The sequence below is a fragment of the Dipteris shenzhenensis genome, chromosome 14 (genome assembly GCF_047967505.1).
Source record: "Dipteris shenzhenensis isolate YYH24624 ecotype China chromosome 14, Dip_SZ_1.0, whole genome shotgun sequence".
Taxonomy (NCBI): Eukaryota; Viridiplantae; Streptophyta; class Polypodiopsida; order Gleicheniales; family Dipteridaceae; genus Dipteris; species Dipteris shenzhenensis.
Window position 1 is genome coordinate 3,173,182 of NC_141609.1, and position 23,310 is coordinate 3,196,491.

Sequence of the window (23,310 nt, forward strand, 5' to 3'; positions counted from 1 at the left end):
GCAATGGACCAAGACGAGAGGTCATCAGGTCCAATAATTGAAATCAATGTTATTGAGAATGACATCCTTCTAACATCCATCTCACTCGGACAATGCTACATTCTCTATCAGTTACGTAATGACATTATTATGGAGACTGAGAACAATATCCAAAAAGAATTTTCATTCATTTTGAACAACAGGAAAGTAAGTTGGTATCCACCCTGTGTTTCTCCTAATTTGACCACCCTGTGTTTCTCCTAATTTGGTTCTCTTTACATTTGCATAATACATTTACATATTGCTAAATTTTTTTTTTTGTAGATACTTCAAAGGAGCAAAAACAAAATTCAATGCAAGGACATTGTAAATAGAACAATTTAGATAATACAAAGCTATTGACTCAGGTATTACTTGCAACCAAAAAAATATATTTGACATTTGATGTATTAATACAAAATGATTACAAGTATCAGAATCTCTCTCTTGAGTTTTTTGCAATGGAGACTCTTGAGAATCTTCCACATGCTGCTCAGGTTGCTGCTGCTGTGGATCCTACTATGGATCCAATTGCTCTACATCCTAATGTGGGTCCTACTGCTGCACATCCTTCGTCGGTACTGCCTCCTCCTGCATCCACTCCTTCTGCTGCTTTGGTGTCCCTGTCTCCTCATCCATGGGTTTGGGCTCAGCCTCGTGTTGCTTTGATGTCCCTGCCTCCTCGTGCATAGGCTCGAGCTTTTGGAAAAGATCAAGCAACTCATCAACACCGACACCTTCTAGAATGTCTTCTAGATTGCTAGTGCCTGGGATATTTTGAGCCTCTTGTTCAACTCAAAAATCCTCAGCGCCTTTTGAGCCCTCTCTTATATGGATTAGTTGGCCTGGTGCTGGATAAGGGGAAGAGTGCTCTAGCAACTTCATTGCTCTAAAGCTATGTACATATTCAGTGCGAAAACTATCCTCTTTCATCTGCAATAAAAACAAAGAATATTTTCAATATTTTTGTATCAATGCATAAACTATCCTCTTTCATCTGCAATAAAAACAAAGAATATTTTCAATATTTTTGTATCAATGCATTAAATTTAGAACTTCTCAAATAGTATGCAATGCAAGCACTCACAAATTCAGGTTGTTTCTCTGAAAAGTATGTGTCAATCATATATTTGGCACTGATGAGAGTCCTCCATCCATAGGAAAAAGGATCCTCCTGTTGTGGTGTCTGTTTTATCAAAATAGAAAGCTAAGATGTATATTGGACTATGAAGAGTGCAAAAATAAGAGGGAGATAAAGATAAGTGACAATGATTACAGTACTTGAATGACATTGGGTGAGCTGAATCTAACATCTTTAACTTTGGATAACGGAGGTCCAGTGCATCCATTAGTCTTTTGAGACAACTGCAATGGGAATGAAGGGCAACAAATTATAAAATTCACACTTCTGCAAGTAAATGCGATATGACTGACTTTTCAAGAGAAAACTTGAAAATCGTGTTTTAGAGAAGAAGTATAGGCAATGACTGACTTACAATTCCAAATCCTGGTGGGTTCCCTTTAAGGAGTTGAATGTATAGCATAGCTTTTGCTATATATCTATATGTACCAAACTCTAATGATTGCTGCAAGAGAAACAAATAACATGAGGGGACTAAACCAAGAGGGTGTAAATTTAATTTATACACTCAGGATTTTGACAACAGAGGGTAGTAGTGGAAAAAGTCATGGAACATACTCTGAGCAATGTGGGAGGAGAATCATATCAACCACATCAAAATTACAATAACAAAACCACTTGGAAATGATTTTGGTTGATGTCTTGTTATCTTTTAGCATGATCAACTATATACACAGAGTGCTGAAGGCTTTGGTGGATTTGACTCTTCAAAAAACTACAAAAAATAACTTCACTTAGCTTATGAAAAAGTGAATGCTACAAAGACATAAACACAATTGACATAGAAAGATATACTTACTATAGAGCTGCAAGCATGATTGTGCAAGTCACATGTTTTTCTTTTTGTGCTAAAGCCATGATGCAATCTTTTGTCAAGTCCCAGGTCAGGTCATCATTCACAGTTTGGATGGCTACTTTGATCCTTGGTCCAAGTTGTAGGAGCTTCTACTGAATCTGCGTCATCCTCACTAATGTCTAGGATTGCAAGACATACATTGTTTCTTTGGCTCTTTCCCTGAGGGACTCTTCATAGGCAACCTTGCCTTTAGTACCCAACTGCAGCTCTTTGAATTCCTGCAGAAGTCAGAATGCCAAATGTACTATCACAAATACCATGATATGTTCAATAAGGAGCTAGATTTGTAGTCTCTTTTGATAGCACAAGGATTTTCTCGGAGAGATGTATGAATCCTTCCACAAGCTTACAATTGAAGAATCAAACGTTGTCACAACAGCAAGACTTTTGTACATGTCAAAGACATTGCTACAAATGATAGGATGAGGTATCAAATGCACAAGGTGTTTGACAGTTTTGAAGATTGCCATAAGGGAATATGCACTGTACACAAGGGCAATTGTAGGATACTTGAAGAGGCACTTGCATTTGCCATGTATGTACACTATGTTGATGGATCAGTTGAGGACCCAAAGGATAGCGATGAGGAAGCAAAAATAGAGGAAAAGTCAGATCTACCAAAAGTGGAAGAGAAGATCAACTCGACAGAGGAAGAGCTTGCAGTTGTTGCAGCATTGGACATAGTGGCCTTAAAAAATGAGACCCTAAGAGATGCTGTCATAGTGGATGATGTGGAGGCTGAGAGCTCTGACCTCACTATGCCCATTCTTCCCTCATTCAATATTGAGGGAAAAGAGTATGTCTTGTTGTATGACGTATAGTGCCTATTTAATTTGAGAGAAGATTATGCAATTTCCCTTATTGCACAATCTTGTAGGGTTGACAAGGAAGTAAGGATTGAGGACGATCCTTTGTTAGAGCTGGAGGACAAATTTGATGCTTCGGAAGCATTGTCCACATGTTTTGAGCAAGCTAAAATGTATGAAGAGGTGGATGAGACAATCTTTCAGGAAACCCAAGCACGAATGAACCTCATAGCAAGCTTTGATATTAGTGACAGCTCCGAGGGGAAGGAGGAGATGGGTATCTCCTTGTTTAACGATGATATACTAGAGAAAGATGAGAATATTGAGGTAAGGAACCTACCTTTCTTGTATTTGGAGTTTAGATATGCAAATTTGATGGTTTGTTTTAAATAAAAGTGTGTTTTACGTATGGCAGTTGTTCGTTGAAGATGACACTTTCCTCCTGAGGGCAGCTGGAACTAGAATTGCTGGGCTTGGTAAACTATCAAGCCTTTCTCATTATATTAAAGACCTATCTGCTGCAAAGATACTGATTTTTGGCAAATTGCTTAGCAACGATGGGGTTGCTCTTACTTATTTTTTCAAGTGTTTCTCAAAAGTTTTGGGTGGTCATCCTATATGGTGGCAAACAGATAGGATCATACTGATAGAGAAGTGGTCTGCTTTACTTATTTTTGGGTGTTATGCTGGAAAGAAAGGCTCAAGAGCTGGCTACTTTTTGACATATACTGCCTGGGCACTAGCTTGTGGTGTAAAGGATGCCCTCTCCTTGGAAGCTTATGGAAAGCATAAGCTCATTAGGAATCAAGAGCCTTCTTTGGTGGCCCTATGAGAAGAGTTTAGTTGCTCCTCAGGTCAAGAAAAAAGGTCTCCAATCAAAGTCAAAATAAAGATTCCAAGCAAAGTTGGCAAACCATTGGAAGGATAGCCTGTATGGCATTGCATATTTTACAAAATAGAAGTAAGGTTGAATTGTGAGAACACTGTCATTTTAGAATGCCTTAGTTATGCTTATGTGTATTTGTGACAAAAACAATGTACATTTTGAAATAATAGAAATATATGTAGTACATTTCAAATATTTCAATGGTTGCATACAATGACTTCTTATGATTGTAAGATTCAAGTCTTGATCATTGCAAAAAGAAAATTTGTTACATTTGATGACACCAATTGATGATCAAGGTTTAGCACTTAGCTTCTATCTACCCATTTTTGGTTTACAAATATCTTTGAGTGTCTTTACTAAGCATGTCTTTGTGCTGCATTTGAGTTCTCCAAAATCTGCCTCCTTCTTTCCTTTTGAGCCAACTTGAAAGCTAGCTTAACCTATGGTGTGTTAACTTTCTTCTTGGATTGAAGTCTTTGTAATATTCCTCGATAGAACCACTGGAACACTTCTTTTAAACTATTGGCTTTCTATTTTCCTCCAAAATGTTGTGTATGTCTAAAGAATGCATTTTGTGCCATGTAGTGTGATTTCTCCATTCCCTGTGTGGACCAAATTGCAAGGCATTCGTATTTTTTTACAAAGAAGGGAAGGTGATTGTAGATTATATGCTGTTTTCATACATAGGCAAGTGGGCATTAGAATATATAAAACTAAGATTGTTTGCTTAAAAAAAAACATGCACAAAAACAGGATATTGTTCTTACCATGTAATGAGTGATGTTGCATGTTGTCCAAGCCTCTTTCATTGCCTTTCCAAAACTCTTTACTGCTTCTTCAAATGCTTGTTGATCATTTTTGCTAAAGGTGGCTTGGTCACAAAAAACAAAAAGCTTATCTAAGCTTTTCCACACTTTTGCCTTGACATCTCTTGCCAATCCATCTGCCTTGATGATCTTTGATAGCATTGTGGACTTTTCTCCTCAAGTTATACTTTATCCTTGATATGTATGTTGTTTTACTACCATTTATTTATTTTTTCTCTGGATGAGACAGAAATCTTCTAGCCTTTACTCCACCAATAGATGGCTTGATAGGAACATCTTTTCCATTTGTAGATTTTTAAAGATCCTTTGTAATATGTACATCTCCTCCATGGAGACCAATTTCTGATAGCATTGCTTATAACGATTGTAGTGCCTCTTTTCTTTTGCTCTCAGGGCAAAGTTTCCATGCAAATCCAATATATAGGAAAACAAGTTTCTCAATGATCCTACATAATGCATGCAATGTACAAATGTGAACATTGCATAATGGGATCTCAAGAACTACTTTGAAAATTTTATCTACTTTATCTCGATTGGGTGCTCTTTTCCACAATTTAGAATCTAGGACATGTGCTGGTTTGTTATAGTACAAGCAAGGAGATTTTGAGTTACCCCCTTTGCTTATATTGAACATACACTTTAGTGTCTTCAAGTCACCTACCATATGCCATTCAATTTGAAAATCACCCTTCCCTGGAACATGAAGATGGCATCCTTGGACTTGACTCTTGATAATTGATGGTATATCTATTTGATGAAATACCCAATAAAGAACTGCATGGTCCTCAATCTTCCCCTGTAATTTAAAACCATAGGTTTGTAGGATATATGATATAAAATTTATTACATTTCGAGCAATTTCGAGCAAAGACTAATTTAGAGGGCGATAGTTTACATACCTCAAATGCGCCCAACCACTTTATGTGCTTTTTTGATTGGACACTGAAGTACTTTGAGCTGGACTTTGTGATCGATTGATCAAGTGCTCGATCCATCTACATTCTTCAAATGTGATACTATAGAGCTCAACCATAAGTCTCTGCAATTGTTCAAGATCTACAAAAATATTATTCCAAGCATTATATGTAGTGCTTCATTTTTCACTTTAATATACACTTTCGATATGAAAGTACTGTCCAATAAACTTATCAATTTCTTGGTTGAGATGACCTCATTCCTTCCACACATGCAAGTGTTGGTAACAACACATGTTTTATCCGTTGATCTTTTAATGTTGATGACACAACTCTAAATATTGAAGCATATCCCTTTCTGCTCACTCCGCTTACATCAAGAGGCTCTTGAATTTTTGTGACATCAGCTTTACTTTCCGATACAAAGTCTTCAAGCATTTTACGCTTTACCTTCTTAAACTTCTTTTCCTCCATCATGTTCTTTGCAACAACAGTGGAGACTAAACCCTTCATTTGTTTGACAGGAATTGAATTAGGATCATGTTTTCTTTCTCAGGTCCTAAAATTTCCTTGCAATAAGTAAACTTTGCAATATTACATATTTTCTTGCAAGATAGACACATACATACAAATACAATGGCTAAACAAGATGTACTCTTACCTTACTTTTTGTACTCTGCACTTACATCCTCCAGTGCCAGCTTTCAACTTCGCAATGTTTCGAATTCTCTTGCTTCGTTGTCTCTCTCCAAGAATGGTTCTCTTCATTCTTGCTCTCCTTAGCTCATTCTTTATCTTTGAATGCTCTTCAATTTCCCTTTGCAGCTGCTCTTTCAAGTTCGAATTTATCGACATTTCTTGGTCCTTCTTTGTTCTTTCTCGGACATACAATGTCTTGTACATTTCCACAATTGAATATTGAGTCGAAATGTATCCGTACATTCCATTGTTCCCGTCACCCACAAACCTTAATAGCATTGTTGGATTAGAAAATGGAGGGCTCGAATTTCTCAATGGACATTTTGGGTAAATCTATCCATCGCACCATAAGTCAATATGTTGGGAGCCTACTCTTCTCATGTTTTCCTTTTGCTCAGCATTCACAAGCGGAACCTTTCCTCTTTTCTGTAGCGGCGCATATTTTTCTTCTAAATCAATATGTAAATGGTGTAGTCGCTTCTTTTGAGGTTCTTCTTCAACAGCATGGTTGCACGCAGCCATTTCGTGAGGGTTGGTTCTTCATCTTGTTTGCTTTTTATAAAACTCATCTAATCTTTCACGATAACCATTCAAATATTTGAAAACAAACGGATTAGTGATGGAGTGATGGAATCTTTATGAGAGGCCGCCGTTGAAAGAGATGTGGGATCTATATGGAGAGTTTAATGCAATGTCTTCTTAATTATTTGAAAGGACTTTTTAATTCCTCCTTGGACTGACACACTTGTGGTCCTAAACTGACAGATATCCATATTTTATTTCTTTTTCCACATTTTAGAAGAGAGATAAAAGAGAAAATAGCAAATTTCTTACAGGGCCCCAAAATGAGCTCCCTTTTCTCCTAATGAAGCTCACATGTGCCAACATTCACCATCCACCATTTCCAAGTAGATGTAGTTTCTGCCAATGCTTAAACAAATCACTCGATGCAAACAACCCCTCCTTGCATCGATACTTGGCCAACTCGTTACAACACTTTGCAAACTCATGGTTGTGGGGATAATATTATCGCACCACCTTATGAAAGTCATGCATAACAATTGGGATCTCTTCGAGGTTCATATGCCACCACTCGGCATCTAAAATGCACCCAACATTATGCAATGGATTATGAGCTTGCTCCCATTGCAACCTAAACAATTGCCACAATTCCTTGCATTTTGTAGCATTAAATGGTCTTCTCTCATTCTCTTGGCCTGGGCGAGGAGGGGGTTTTCTCGCAATAAGAGCTTGCTTAATACTCCAAAAGTGCATCCATGCTTTTTCGATTGTTGGAGACTTTGAGTCCAATGCCCTAAGTGCATATAAAATAGGTTTCATAGCATTAGCGGCATCCTCAAACCGTTTCCATAATGCAGTGGATCCCAATGTTTCTTTCAGGTCATGCATTTTCTCCTTTGTTGCCGTATCGGTCAACTCTAACATCCATCGTTCAAATGCATCACAATGAAATGTCTCTATAAGAAAACTCGTATTTTTCACCAGAGATTGCAAAGTGTAGAAGTACGTGGCAAATCTCGTGGTTGCTGGCAATTGCAACATGGTAGAACCATCACGAGACATAAAGATTGCTTCGAGAGATTGCTTCGATCGAACTAACTTGGCGATGTCTCAAGCCTCACAAACAATCCCTTTGAACCATGGCACTTGTTTATACCAATCTTTCAATGCAAGATTTAAAGTATGTATACAACACGCAGATGCATATAAATTGATATACTCCCTTCAATATTCTTCCCCCCTTTTTACAACCCTTGGCATTATCCATGACAATCTGAACAACCTTTTCACGGCCTAACTCTCTTATAACCTTGGATAACACACCAGCCGTATATGTCCCTGACTTCTTTATATGTGAGGCATAAGTCGATGTGTGGATGTGGCGATATAACCATCACATTCAATAAAGCATGGCATTTTATGCTTGTCCACCTGTCTGAGGCAATTGTGCATCCGGTGTTATGCAGTTGCTCAAAAATGTTATGATTTATGTGCTCTTTTTCTTCTACATATGCCTTATCTAACAATGATGTACGCAATGTGTGGTAAGAAGGCGGCTTGAAGCCCGGCCCATAGTTAGCAATGCAATTCCATGTAGCTCTCATATCATCGTTATCGACCATACTCAGTGGATATCCTGATCGCAAGATTGATCTACCAAGTACATACTGTGCATTCTGCATTGAGAGGATTGTGACACCCACATAAATCCTCTCCCCATATCTTGGTTAACAACCTCACAGGGTGGATCAAGCATTAGGGTAGTGCCCATTTCGGCAGTGAGATCCTCTTTTGCAACTTCTTCAACCCCGAGAACATTTTTAGGCATATCAATACTGGCATGGGCATGACTCGATGCATCCACAATTTGCCTAGTCACTCATAACTCATCTTGAAGATTGTAAACGAGCATTTCTAATTGCAGGCATTTTTGATTGTGCATTTATAGTCGCAACACGTGCCCTATAATTTTTGGTCACCACCCTCAAGAACACACAACAAACACTCACATCCATTAGCCCTCGTGTTTGTGGTCTACAATTTCTCAAAGACGCAAGGAATCGGAGGAGCAAACCACACCAAAAGAAAATAATGAATGCTGACTCACTCTAACCCACTTAGCCTTACAACTATTCAGATCCAAATCGTGGTTCACTTTCTTTTCCAACTGATCGGGAAATGAACCGAATTGGGTCGAATGACGAGCCTCTATCGCCACTTCCACCAATATATAGCCTCGGGGTGCATGAAAACTTGGGAATCTATACCCATGTGTAGCCCTTGGAAAGTTCCTTCATGAGCGACACAAACAAACAAAGTAATATTTTTTTGTAGTTGCTTTCTAGGTAATTCTATTTATAATACAATTAAGGCCCAGTTCACACCATTTGCTTGCCTAGGGTAGTGTGGAAAAGATAGTGACTATGTCTGTGGGTTGGTTGGTTCACACCACTTGGTGGACAAGATATCAATATAGACTCCCCATTTATTGCAAGAAAATTCGATTGGCTTGGTGATTAAGATAGCTGATTTTAGGCCCCACGAGGAGGGTTCAATACCCAACGAGGGTTTTTATTTTTGTAGCCGCCCACTCCATGGGCGGCCTTCACATGGCAGACAAGCTCTTTTTTGATTGCCGTCCGAGCCCCCCTTCTTATTAGTCCATGTAGAATATGTGCCCTTCACTCCACCTTTTGTGACGTCCTTTTGCCCATGTCCGAGCGGGTGGTGTGAACCGGGCCTTAGTTTTGTGGTTGTTTCTAACTTTGACACTATGGTGTTCAATAGTGCAACATGTAGTTTATGGGATTTGCAATTCCAAATGCATAGCTATCCCGCATTGTCCAATCATTGCCATCGCTACATATATTTTCATGTTGGCATGCAAAATCATCAAAGACATTCTTCCAAAACTTCAAAATGTATTTAATTGAAAAATAATTTTCAATTTGTGAATGTATGAATGAACAGAGAAGTATTTCCACATACTAAATTATATATATTTTGAGATATCATAATATCATCCAATTTTTTTGAATTCAATTTAAATTTATGATAAAACTAATGTAGATCTCAAATTATACATATTTTGCATTTTTCTTTAAAAAGGTAAGTAGATTGAGCATGTGTGATGCTCATAATAGTTGCAAAGTCACTATCAAAATTTTGTTTGAGATATCATAATATCATCCAAGTACAATAGTTAAGGGGGTGCGATTCCCTACCCTCAACCAATGAGGTTTTTGGGGGACCATTTTAATAAAACCGAATTGACATCAATTGACAATGGAGTGGTTGATCTCTTTGACATGCTTTTGATTTTGAATAGCTAAAGATAGTTTTGTAAATTGGCCATTTTTAGATTACATTTATTATTTTATACTTTATAAGAATTATGAACAAGTTAAATAAATTCAAAAGGCCTGCCCGTGGAAACACGAAACATGATTTGAACAATGCACAAAAACAACGAAAAACCTTGGCAATGCAAAAAACTCTGCAAAAACGATGCACACGAAAATAGCGGAAAACCTTGCGGAAAACAATCCCCTATGAAAAACCTTGCAAAAAATCACCATTTATTGATGAAGGTGGATACCATGAAAAAACCAAAGCTACCTTGCGAAAAATCCATTTATTGATGAAGGCGGATACCATGAAAAAACGAAAGCTGGGGCAGGCCAAAAAATATTTTCCGTTATTGATAAATATCACTAAAAAAGAGAACATTTGTTGATAACGGTTTGCTAAAATTTAATATCCCGTACTTATGGGTACATAAAGGTACATAAATCAGGATCAATATTTGAATCCGTACAATCATTTGGTGGACGACGAGAGCGTTCTCTCAATTATTGAGTCTGTGACAGCCTTGAGATTGTTTGCACTTGAGCCTCCCTCTGCAACTGCCTTTTTAGCTGCATCCTTGATGAAATGAGCCCTCTCCCTAATCTCTTTCCCTTCCATAAGAGCTCTCACTTTCTTCTCCACCTCAAACCTTTTCACCATCCCATTCTCATCGGCTTCAAAGTTGAGCCCGTTCTTCCATTCATCGGCCATGCACCTGCAATTCATCATCTGATCGCCGAAATGTGGAAAATCCAGCATCGGCAGCCCCTGCACCATGCCCTCCAATGTTGAATTCCACCCAGCGTGCGTCAAGAACCCTCCCACAGATGGATGAGACAACACATGCAGTTGAGGCGCCCAGGTAATAAGAAGGGCTCGGTCTTTCGTCCGATCCTGAAAACCCTCCGGAAGAATGGCAGAGTGTCCGCCGACAAGAAGGCCCGGACGGAGTACCCACAGGAACGGCACTCCGCTTGCCTCTAGACCAAAAGCGAATTCTTGAATCTCTTCCAAGGACAGTACAGCTATGCTTCCGAAGGAAACGTAGAGAACCGAAGACGGTGCACGCGCGTCTAGCCATTTGAGGCTGTCGTAATCTTCCGGCCACAGAGGATACGTACTCATCCTGGACTTGAGGGATCCGTGGAAGTAATCAGAAGGAAGGAGCGGGCCGATTGTGTAAATGTCTTGCTGATGCTCGTTGCGAAGCGCATCAACAGCAGGCCCTTCCAATTCTTCAAAGGTATTTGCAACCACCCAAGTCGCCTCATCGAGGCGGAGGAAAGGCTCGGTGACGAAGTTGAACATGAAGTCGGAGGAATCATAGGTTTGGAGATAATCTGACATGTCTTGCAAGCGCAATGGAGGTGCTCCGGGAACCCAAGTGATGACTTTCTCATTCTTGGGACGGTCTGCCACACATCAACTTCGTTAGTCTGAGAAAATTCAAAGAAGTTATATCTGACTGCGATTTTGTGCAATAGAACAGCCACGGTAATTCTGTTGGGTGCAGTCCCAACCTAGTGGAGGACGGTATCCTTTCTCCACCAGCAGGTGAGCTGCGTAACTAGCGGCTGACTGCGTCCAAAACGCCACTCTCGGAATGCCATATTTGTTAGCCACATCTTGCGTGTGAAGAACAAAGATGTCCGAGATGATACACGTGACGGGCGGCCGTCCTTCGTGTACAAGGCGGTCGATGAGGCCCTCGAAGGCGGCGTGCATTTGTGTGATGGCTTTGCAAACCGCTGGAACATCGCTGGTTCGGGCGTGGTCGTCGGGCAGGCCATCGGGGAGGGCAACAAAGCGGATGTCGAGGGTGGTATCTTCCTCATCAAGGAGGAGCTGGTACTGTTGAGTGGACTGCAGGAAACGAAGATAATTGTATTGGGTATTGACGAAGGTGATGATGAAACCCTGAGAAGCGAGCTTCTTGGAGAAGTGCATGAGGGGGTTGATGTGGCCTTGGCCTGGCCATGGCATTACCACAGCATGGGGAGGAGGAGCAGGAGGGACAGCCGGAGCAGCAGGAGGGACAGCCGGCATGGTGGAGACTGAGAGACTGGGAGTGAGCCGCGCATAACAGGACTAATGATTGTAGAGAAGTAGCCAAAAGACTCTACGAATAGTGATCGTAGTCACCATCCACCAAAGATTCTAAACAATGCCAAATTGACTCTGAGGCTCGTTACACACCGCCCAAGCTCCGCCCAAGTGAGGATTGGGGATGGGTGGCGTGTGTTTAACCATCCACCAAAGATTCTAAACAATTCCACGAAGCCAAATTGACTCTGACACACCACCCAAGTGAGGATTGGCGATGGGTGGCATGTGTTCACACACCAACAAGACAACTAAAAGAAAACTGGATTTGCGGTAGGCACTCTTTCCATCGTGGAGCAAGTAACTACCAACTTGAAATTGAAGGTGAATCCTACTCTTTTATCAATTGTTTAAGGAAAAAAGAGAATGAGTAAAACAATGGACATGAGATACAACACACAGTCCGTTAGGACCCGATCCTCCCTGCAAATGTTAGGGGTGGTGATTTATTATTGATTTTGTGATGTCCATATTTTGGAAGCTGAAGTCCAACAAATACATGAATAAGGCGATACAATAACCGATCTTTGTTGCAGTTTTACAATATTGTCACATGGACTACAACCATATGAATAAAGGTGTAGTCATCCTTCAATCTTGCATCCATCTTAGATTTCCTTGCTCCCTCGCATCGATAACATGCATTAAACGCGAGGAATGCTATAAGAATTCAGATTGAAAACAAAATTTTTTAAATGGACCAGTAATTGAAAATATTTATATTATAGTATATAATATAATAATTATTATAACCACACATAGTGTGGGCATAGAGGCAGCGCACTTCCTTCCCCAAAGAGATATAATATGAGGGAACTGGCCCTTTCTTGGGTGCTGAGATAACACTGAGAATATAAATGCCGAGAATATTAGCACCGAGGATAAGTCTCGCGAATGGATAGAAAATTGGCATATTTCCTGAATGTCAATAGTGGTAATGGTAATCGAATGCCGAGAGACAATATCCGAAAAACTTGCCAATCTGACCCTGAGAGAATTTGTGTATGTCCTTGAGCGGAATGATTCCAACAATCTCAGATCGTTTAGTAAACTCTGGATAGCACAAAAAGACAACTATCATTAGAGGAAGTCTGAAGTAGAGCACGTAACATTCTCACTCTCCATTTAGCCAATGTTACGTGCCTCTCCAGCCTTGGGAAAATGGGAGTTTGATCACTATATTAACTCAAGCTTTTAGGCTTGTGAGAGTAAAGCATAAGGTCCTTGCGAGGCTCTCCAAAGTTTCGCATGCCAATAAGCCCAAACTTGCAAATCAAGTAAACCATCTCTTCAAATCAAATAAGTTTGAAACGTTTATATAGTCTTTTTATTGTGAAAAGCACCTATATGCTTTCTTAGCTTTTACATCAAACAAAATCAAGGAAGATCAAGGGTTTAGATTCATGACACGTGGCTCAAGGGGGTATGAGAAAACCCAAACATCTCCCTAGGCTGCCTGTCGTAAAGATGCACATTCAATAACAAACATCTAGAAATAGCTTGGTGGTCACAGCAGTGGGAGATTTTATTTGGCATTGTGAGTTCAAGTCCTCATGTTCGAACTCTATAGTGTGTATGGCCCACGATGGTGGTCAGAACTCTATAGTGTGTGGGCGCACGATGGAGATTCAATAAATGCATGGGTGGTGGTCATAGTGTGTAAACACCCTCATTTGAACTCTATTCGTGGATCAAACACCCAACACATACAATGACAATATTACAACACAATCCATCGTTAGGATCACACACGAGAGAGAGAGAGAGAGAGAGAGAGAGAGAGAGAGAGAGAGAGAGAGAGAGCGGGGGGTGGGGGGAGTCATAGTAGCTCTAGAGCACTAGAAACATTCTACAAAGTAGTTATGAAGAAAAGATTATGCCCATGCAAATGCTCTACAATTGAACAATTTACTTTTGTGTGTGTGCGCATGCGTGTGCGTGCGCACAGAAAATAAAAAAATTTGTCTTTCTTTTCATACTAGTGGTGATGGCTAGGTCCCCTCATTCATGCATGGGTGGTGGTCATAGTGTGTAAACACCCTCATTTGAACTCTATTCGTGGATCAAACACCCAACACACACAATGACAATATTATAACACAATCCATCGTTAGGATCACACGAGAGAGAGAGAGAGAGAGAGAGAGAGAGAGAGAGAGAGAGAGAGAGAGAGAGAGAGAGAGAGAGAGAGAGAGAGAGATAGATAGAGAGAGAGAGAGAGAGTGGGGGGGGGGGGAGTCATAGTAGCTCTAGAGCACTAGAAACATTCTACAAAGTAGTTATGAAGAAAAGATTATGCCCATGCAAATGCTCTACAATTGAACAATTTACATTTGTGTGTGTGCGCATGCGTGTGCGTGCGCATGGTGTGCACAGAAAATAAAAAAATTTGCCTTTCTTTTCATACTAGTGGTGATGGCTAGGTCCCCTCATTCATTGCCAAGAATTGTGCGAGAGCTGGCCATTGGCATCCAACACATATCGTGATGGTTAAGCCCTCTCATTTATTTGCCTAGATTTGTGTGAGAATTAGGTGCTAGCCTCTTGAATCTTAAAACATCTTGCCAAGAGTTGTGTGACAAGTGCAATACCATCTATAATAAACACCATATTAAGGAATTTGCAAATTCTCAGATAATTCCCAAATGAGAAAAATTTGGGAATACCATTTACATGGAACTTGCCATGAAATTAATATGCTAAAATTACAAATGCTATTAACTCAAAACCCCATTTTTCAGGTATGGGCTGATGGTAGTATTTATAAAACTAGGAATATTCATCCATATTGTACGAGGTTGATAATACTCATATTGGTGATGTTTATAAAACACCATTTATAAATATTCATAATGGTGGGTGATGATAGGTGTTTATAAAACACCGTTTGTAAGGCTTGCATAATCTTGTCACATCACAAAGATGCCTCTCCAAGGGACAATCATAGATTTTTTTGGCTTTTTCCACATGTTTTGGTTGGATTTTTCATTTTTTTGGGGAGTTTAGCACTCATATGCATCCATGCAAATACAATACTCTCTATAGTCTCCCATTGCTTAGGATCCTTTATGCTGCACATCCAAAATTCATCCCAACACCCGAAATACACTTAGCATTTCAGTGAATGCAATCAAGTGCCCAATAATATACAAGTATCTTTTTGTAATTCTATGATGTCCTATTTACATCTATATCACTTTGTGGAACTCCAAACCATATTGGGTAGAGTGTGTTTGGCAGTCAAATAGGCACAAAATTACCATGCTTGAATCCACCATTGGCTTAAAGGCATCTTTGGGTCATTTGTGTGAAGGCCCACAATAGTGGCCATCCAGTTGTTCCAATTCTCTTCTCAAAGTCATCCATTGCAATAGATATTCCTTAGCCATGTGTCCTTGGACAAAAAACATTAAACACTTTTTTTCTTGCATATCCAGAGTTTCTAGAGGATCCACCATATTTTCCCACTAGTCAATCATAAGTTATATGTATTGTGTGAACTCAGCATTAGGCCTTTGCAATGTTGACCATTTTCCCCAATATTTTGATGCCACGTACCATCTCTTGGCGGTCCTTTTTGTATTCGAAAATGGGTACCAACATTGGGGACCTTGTTGCAGGAAGCATGGAGTACACAAAATTATGTCACTTCCACAATTCAATGCCACCTTCCCTAGATAACCAATCAATTGAATTTGGATGCACTTTGTACTGCGTGTTTGACATAGTTCCTTTCATATGAAACCTAAATTATAATAGTTTTGAAATGTCCTACCGATGCATTAGGTCCACTATTGAGTAAGCCATCTTGATGCAACTCTTAAAATCCGAGCCTTGAAGATTGACAAATTTAAAAGTGGAGCATCAAGTGGGGGAAAGTGAAAGTCGTCCTTGTCTTGAGCTTCTCAAAGAGTTTTTTGGACATGGCATCAATGTCTATATGTGTATGACCCACTGTGATGTATCCTGGTTGGATCATCGTGAAGGTCCTTTGTGCCACCAAGAGAAATAAAAATACAAACAACATGCACAATTTTCCACTTGGAGTTGCAAGCTCTCAAAAAATCATTTGAACTCCATTTGAGCATCCGCTACCACCATCTTATCTAGACAGATGTTTTGATTGAGTTTACCTTGGTGAAGATCTAATTCCTTTCATGAATTTAGTGCATTTAGAAGTGCATTGCTTGATCTCAACATGCTATCCTATGGCAGATCGTGTCCTTGTGCATTTCCAACCTCTCTAAGCTTCGCAAACACATTGGTAATGATGCAATAGTAGAGTTTAGACCATGAGGCCATAATCCCAAAGCAAAGTGACCGTATTGCCTTGGGGTTTCCCTTCTCCATGCACATGTGTAATCACACTTATTCATGAAAATGATAATTGAGTACATTTGTCTGTCTATTTCGATTGCACGCTCAATCTTGGTATTGTTATCTTTTGTTGATCGATCTTATGATGTACGATGCACAACTTTTTTTCTAGATTCAATGATGATGCCAAATGCCATGCATAATAGAGGTTTCTATGGCTTTGCTATTGTAGCATGTGACATTGGCATTGTCTCAAGATTTCAACATGTTCTTATATACATTTTGTTGCCACCAACTATTCTTTAATCTCTGAACAAATGTTGCACTTGGAGAATTGACTAGGCTTTGCAATACTTACATGCTTGAAGTCTGTGGTCCATATTCGATTGAATATGGACATGATAGGCATCTACTTATATCCTAGATGTTCCAATGTTATATTAACTCTGCACACAAATGTCTAGGATTGCCAATTGTGTTTCTCTTGACCCATCTTGTCGTGTTGGGCTTTTGTGTGGCATTTTCTATGCATTCTTCTCCACAAAGTCTCTTATAATCAATCTTCCCATATGAGTGTAATCACAAGATTTCCTTTAAAACCCCTTTTTTTCCAAGGATGGCTCTCCACACACCTTGTTTGTACTGCCCTCTATACCTATATAAAATGAGGTCTTTAGGAGGCCATATATCTTAAACCATGCCATTGCACACACATCCTTCCCATTAACCACAAAATTATATCTTCTTCATACCCACACTATCAACATGATGTGATGAGTCAATATTACCATAACATAGTTAGTGCATGCTTCTCTTCTTAAGCTCCAAAAGTATTTGTGAATCTCACTTGCTGCTTCTTGACAAGTGAGCTAGAAATACTTTTATAACAACCAGTTGTGGCTACTTGGAAACCATCATCCAGAGGTAACGTCAATGTAGAAACCTTTTGTGTGAGAATTGTCGCCTTCATACTTACCATACAATACGTTCCCTTCTTGATATAGATTGAATTCTTGCCTACAATGAAAACTCATGGGGGAGGGTCACTTAATGTAATATGTCTATATCATGTGCATTCAAGGATTCTTTTATAAATCCCTATGTAACTTATTTCTTGTATTTCCTTATACACCCTTTGTGAAATTTTACAAAATTTATAAATCCCATACTATAAATATATTTTTCCCTAGAGGAATTTTAAAAGTCCTTAAGAAACATTATGACTTTTAGAGGTACATTATAACTGGAGGCAATATGAGAGACTCGAGATGTAAGGTATTTACATCTTTGAATCTACATACATGGAAGAGAGGTTCTAGCCACTGACGACAGCCTCCAAAAACATCTAGATATACTGCAAGCCTTCTATGAGTCACATGATTTGAGGGTCAGCCTTGGCAAGACCAAGGTTATGATCTTCAACACATCTCAAGCAGCCCTACATAATGAGCAGCTCACATTCGACGGATCACTAGTTGAGATTGTTTCTTCATACACCTATCTTCTCTCGCCCGATTTTTAGGATGAGACTAGTGATGTAGGCATTCTTGAGTAATGGGTATGCCTTAGTAACCTGATTGGAGATACAATTCTTCCACTCACACTTTTAGGACCCTCAAACCAAGGCTTTTGTTCTAGCATGATATATGCGATTACTTGCCAACTGGACATTACTCATGTTATCACAGTAAAGTTTGATTGGCTTATCCACATGCAATCCCAAATCCTGCAACAACTTCTGAAGCTAAGCAATCTCACATGCAGCAAATGTTGCACCTCTATACTTAGCTTCTGTACTAGACAATGCCACTATGGGTTGCTTTTTGCTACTCCAGCTAACCATAGCACTTCCAAGGCTGAATGCATAGCCACTAGTGGATCTCCTATCACATTCACATCCTGCCCAATCTGCATCTGTGTATCCAGCCAGCTCTATTTCCTTGCCATATGCATAAAAGAGCCCATGTTCATATGTAGCCTTGACATACTGCATAATCCTCCTCACTACATCCAAGTGAGGCTTCCGTCGCTTCTACATAAATTGACTAATGAGTCCCACAGCATATGCCAAATCAAGCCTAGTGATAGTCAAATATATCAAGTTGCCAACCATCTGCCTGTATTTGGTAATGTCCTCAATCTCAGCTCCATAATTAGCCATAATCTGCAAGTTTTGCTCCAAAGGTGTATCCATAGGTTTGCATTCCTTCATGCCAAACCTCTCCAACATATTCAAGGCATATTGCCTCTGCATAAGCCAAATGCCATTAGGATTTTTCAACACCTCTATGCCAAGAAAAAACTTCAAATCTCCCAAATCCTTCATGTCAAACTCCATTTTCAGCATGCTCTTAATTCCAGCAATCCCATCATCATCACTGCTAGTCAGAATCAAATCATCAACATATATAACAATCACAACATAATCGGCATCTGTCTTCTTCACAAACAATGATTGAGCAACCGTGCCAACCATAAAACCAAGACTTTGCAAGTATTGACTGATCCTCTCATTCCACGCTCGTGGAGCTTACTTTAGCCAATACAAGGCTTTCTTCAATCTGCAAACATGTTGCAAAAAATCAGGATGGACATATCCTTCTAGCTGTGACATGTATACCTCTTCCTACGAATCACCATTGAGAAAGGCATTCTTAACATTCATTTGCTATAATTTCCATCCTTTTGCAGCAGCTAAGGCAATTACCATCCTCAAAGTAGCCATCTTTGCAACTAGGCTAAAGGTTTCCTCATAATCCAAACCATACTTCTGTGCATAACCCTTTGTGACCAGCCTTGCCTTATACCTTTCTACTGATCCATCATACTTGCATTTCACTTTGTATACCCATTTACATCCAATGGGTGTCTTTCCTGCAGGAAGCTCAACCAGATCCTTTCAACCAAATCCCAAGTCTGATTCAAGGCAAGGGCATCCATTTCTTCATCCATGGCTATCCGCCATTGCTCATCATGCACAACATCATTGAATCTAGATGGTGTAGGATCCTGTAGGATAGAATATATGCATCTTGTAAGAGGTGTGAGAGCACAATGAAAGCAATATGGTAGATCTCTATTATGATTGTGAGAGAGAGGACCCTCTCTTATAGAAAGGGGGAGAAGGTAATACCTTCCCTACATAGTGGCAATCAGCCCCTACATCAGTGGGAATCAATCCCTACATCAGTGGGATTGCCTTTGTCTTACATCATCACTTAGGTCACACACTAGACACATCATAGCACTTGATGTGCCTTTACAAGACACACAAACACACATGTGACTCCCCTAGATGCACACATGCACCATAGAGCAAGCCCTTGATCATACTTATCCCAACAAACCCCCCTCAAGGGGTTGCCTCTTGCAGTGTCAAGGATACATCTAGTCTCATAGTTTCTCAAGCCATCTCATGGTGGTCAAGGATTAATCTATGGCTAGGATCTCATGCTAGCAATGGTTTCCAAGGGTGTGAGGTTCACAGAAATGGGATAGTCAAAACACATATCACATGGCCTACATCATATGGTGACCAGAGGTGATTTACATAACATATTCTTTTTGGAGTACTACTCCAGGCAAAGAACCTCAAAATTTGACCAAGTGATGATAAACAAAAAAGACAAAGTGCCTAAAAAGCATAGTCTTCATTTTCTTCATTTGCTGATGGAGTTCTTCCTTCAGGCATAATTGCTTTGTTGTTGAAGTAGTCCTTCTTGTCTTTAGCTTTTTCTTTTGTAGACTTCTTTCCATTCACAACATTCCATATCTTCTTTTTCATAAGCATAAACTTGGCTTTTGATTGCCAAGTATGGAAACTAGTTCCATCCAACTTCTCAAAAAAGGTCTTAGCATCCATGGCAAGGTCTTACCCGAGGGTAGGGTCTAGTGCCTTACAAGTGAAAATATGAGGAATAAAAAATAATCCTTCAAAGTACAAGCATTTAGTGTAGCAAAGACTTGTAACCAAATTCCATACTACAAATCAATGATGCTTTCACTTGCATGCTTCATAGAGATGGCTAAATGAAAGTATTCCAAGCAAATCTAGGTGTAACAACTTCAAGCAAAGCTGTAGTCATAGTTGTACTGAAGCTATTCAACACTTTAAAACATCAGAAATGCTAAAGTAGCATCTAATGTAGCATCAAACTCACAACCTTATCAAAACTGTCCAAAACAGAGGCCTAAACTTGGAGGGCTTGTATCTCACTCTTCAAAGCAAAGAAACAAGGGCTTTCTAGGTAGAAAAAAAGCTGGTATACCACAAAAGAGCCACTAAGGGGGAGAGGCGAAATGCCACGTCAAGTCGCCATAGCTAGTAGCTTGAAAGTCGACTGGTTTTTTTGCTATTTCTCCCTTTGTGTTGGACCATTTCCCTTCAAATCTGGATAGGAGCTAGCTTAAACTGTTGTGCAAGCTTGGCTCAGAGGAATTTTGGAATGGCTACTCCAGCAAGTCGCATTGCAAGAAAAGGCGTCAGGATGAAAATGACTGTTGCGCAGTTTTGTGGGCAACATTCTCTAATTCCTCTGATGTGGAAGTTCACCCATATGAAGGGTCTCTCCAGCCAGAAGGACCCTGGGAATGGTTCCTCAGCTCTCAAAGATTTGGGGAAGAAGGAGGAAAATGGAGAAGATGAGAAACTAGTAGTTTATGCTAGAGATAGCATCTAATGCTAGGCTAGGCTAGTAGTTTATGCTAGAGATAGCATCTAATGCTAGGCTAGGCTAGATCTAAAACCTAGAGCTCTGATACCATTTGTAGGATCCCATAGGATAGAATAGATGCATCTTGCAAGAGGTGTGAGAGCACAATGAAAGCAATATGGTAGATCTCTATTATGATTGTGAGAGAGAGGACTCTCTCTTATAGAAAGGGGGAGAAGGTAATACCTTCCCTACATAGTGGCAATCAGCCCCTACATCAGTGGGAATCAATCTTTACATCAGTGGTATTGCCTTTGTCTTACATCATCACTTAGGTCACACACTAGACACATCATAGCACTTGGGGCCAAACAAAAAAATGAGTAGAGTATCCACACAAGCATGCAACCTAGAGAAAGTTTGACCCCCATTTGGGTTCACCTCCATTATCACGGCTAATGGATACTGGCTATGGCCCTACTAGAGTGTGTGTGGTTGGGGTGTCAGAAATGGGATTGATTTTGATCAAGGATGAGGAGGGACAAGGAGGAGCCTGTGTGAGTAGAAGGGAGGTCAAGCGAGAGGAGAAGAAATATGAGAAGAAGGAGTGACCATAAGGGCAAAGGACCAAGCATGAGTAGGAGGGAGGAGAAGAAAGATGAGGAGAAGGCATGATCATGAGGGTATAGGAGTATGCATGAGAAAAAGAAGGAGAGGAAAAAGGAGGAGTAGGAGCCATGAGGGCAAAGGATCATGGATGAGCATGAGGGAGGATGGAGGAGTAGTAGTAGGCAATACCAATAGGAGGGAGGAGAATAGAGGACATGTAGGAGGAGAGGGAAGTGTTACAAAGTAGAGTGCACAAAGCGAAGCCCACAAGGAAGAGGAGAGATGGAAGATCACTCAAGATAGGAGCCAAGACATAAGGATCGTATTCGCTCTTAGCATTCATAACACTGAAGGCCAGGAATGATCCACACATACAATGGGGTGAACACCCATTAAATAGCACCAAGCCCCTATCCAAATCCCATCTAATGTCCACTTCCACCAATCATGTGAAGGTGGATTTTGGACCCCTTTAAGCAACCCGATTTACTAATCTCAACACTCCCCCTCAATAAGAATTGGGTAGAGTATTGCACTAACATTAGATGATAAAAATGGGATAGCCTTTATCAATAACATGCTTTTACAAGGTTTTGGATTATTAAAGAAGACATGGTATTAACTAATGAAACTCACCACATAATTAGGTAGTGTGTTGATTGATGAGAATGACTATAGATTGTTAAATTACATGGCGCAGTGGAACAGAAACTGAACAAAGAATAGTGTGTACACAACAAACCAGAGATGAACAAAATTTTCCTTCAATACTAATGTAGTACAGATGATGGCTCCGTCCACCCGTGCATTCCCACAGTGGAGCTTAGATGGCCATCTAGACAGATACTAGGTGAAGAGCTACTAGCTATAAGATCTTTGCTGGAAGATCTGATCTGGTACAATGGATTGGGGAGGTCACCTCTTTATATGGGGGTGGTAGTCGGATCAATGTAGTCGGTGGAACCCATTAGTCAACCTAGTCGATGAAGCCGACCAATCAACCTAGTCGGTGGAACTGACTAGTCGTCCATGGAATATTCAAGGCCCCAGCAAGAATAAGGGGCTCCCACACAATCACCTTTCTACCATCAACGGTCTCATTGATAGACCTCATCTGACATGCAAGTCAAGATCCATCTAGTGTCTCGGGCTCACACATGGCTTCTCCTCATATGGAAGCCTTACAACTTCAGCACCTTAGACCGCTGGTGGTTACTAGGAGGGTGACACATTGAGCATATCTAACACCCCCCCTCAATGTCCACCCGTAGGTGAACTACCTTCTCAGCCCAATGCTGAGTCTTTGAAGATGACCTTGAAGCTGATCCTTCCCGAGTGCCTTGGTGAAGATATCTACTCCATTTTGCTTTGTTGGATAGTAGACCAATTCTACTATCCCCATCCTCGATCAAATCATGCACATAGTGATACTGAATCTCTATATGTTTTGTGCATGCATGAAACACTAGATTTTCAGCAATGGCCATGCAACTTTGATTGTCGCACCTCAGCACAATTGCCTCATCCTCTTGCACTCCCATGTGCCATAAGGTCCTCCTCAACCACACTGCTTCACATGCAGCAAAACATGCTGCCTTGTACTCAGCCT

The 23,310-nt window shown here is 40.1% G+C and overlaps 1 pseudogene across 1 annotated transcript; it reads right to left on the reverse strand.

Moving 5' to 3' along the window:
• Positions 1–10,354: 10,354 nt before the first annotated feature.
• Positions 10,355–12,066, reverse strand: LOC147894074 (linamarin synthase 2 pseudogene; annotated as a pseudogene). The gene is made up of 2 exons (XR_015542087.1): positions 11,541–12,066; positions 10,355–11,432 (listed from the first exon to the last, which is right to left on the reverse strand). The product of XR_015542087.1 is annotated as a linamarin synthase 2 pseudogene (transcript).
• Between the last annotated feature and the right edge of the window lie 11,244 nt (positions 12,067–23,310).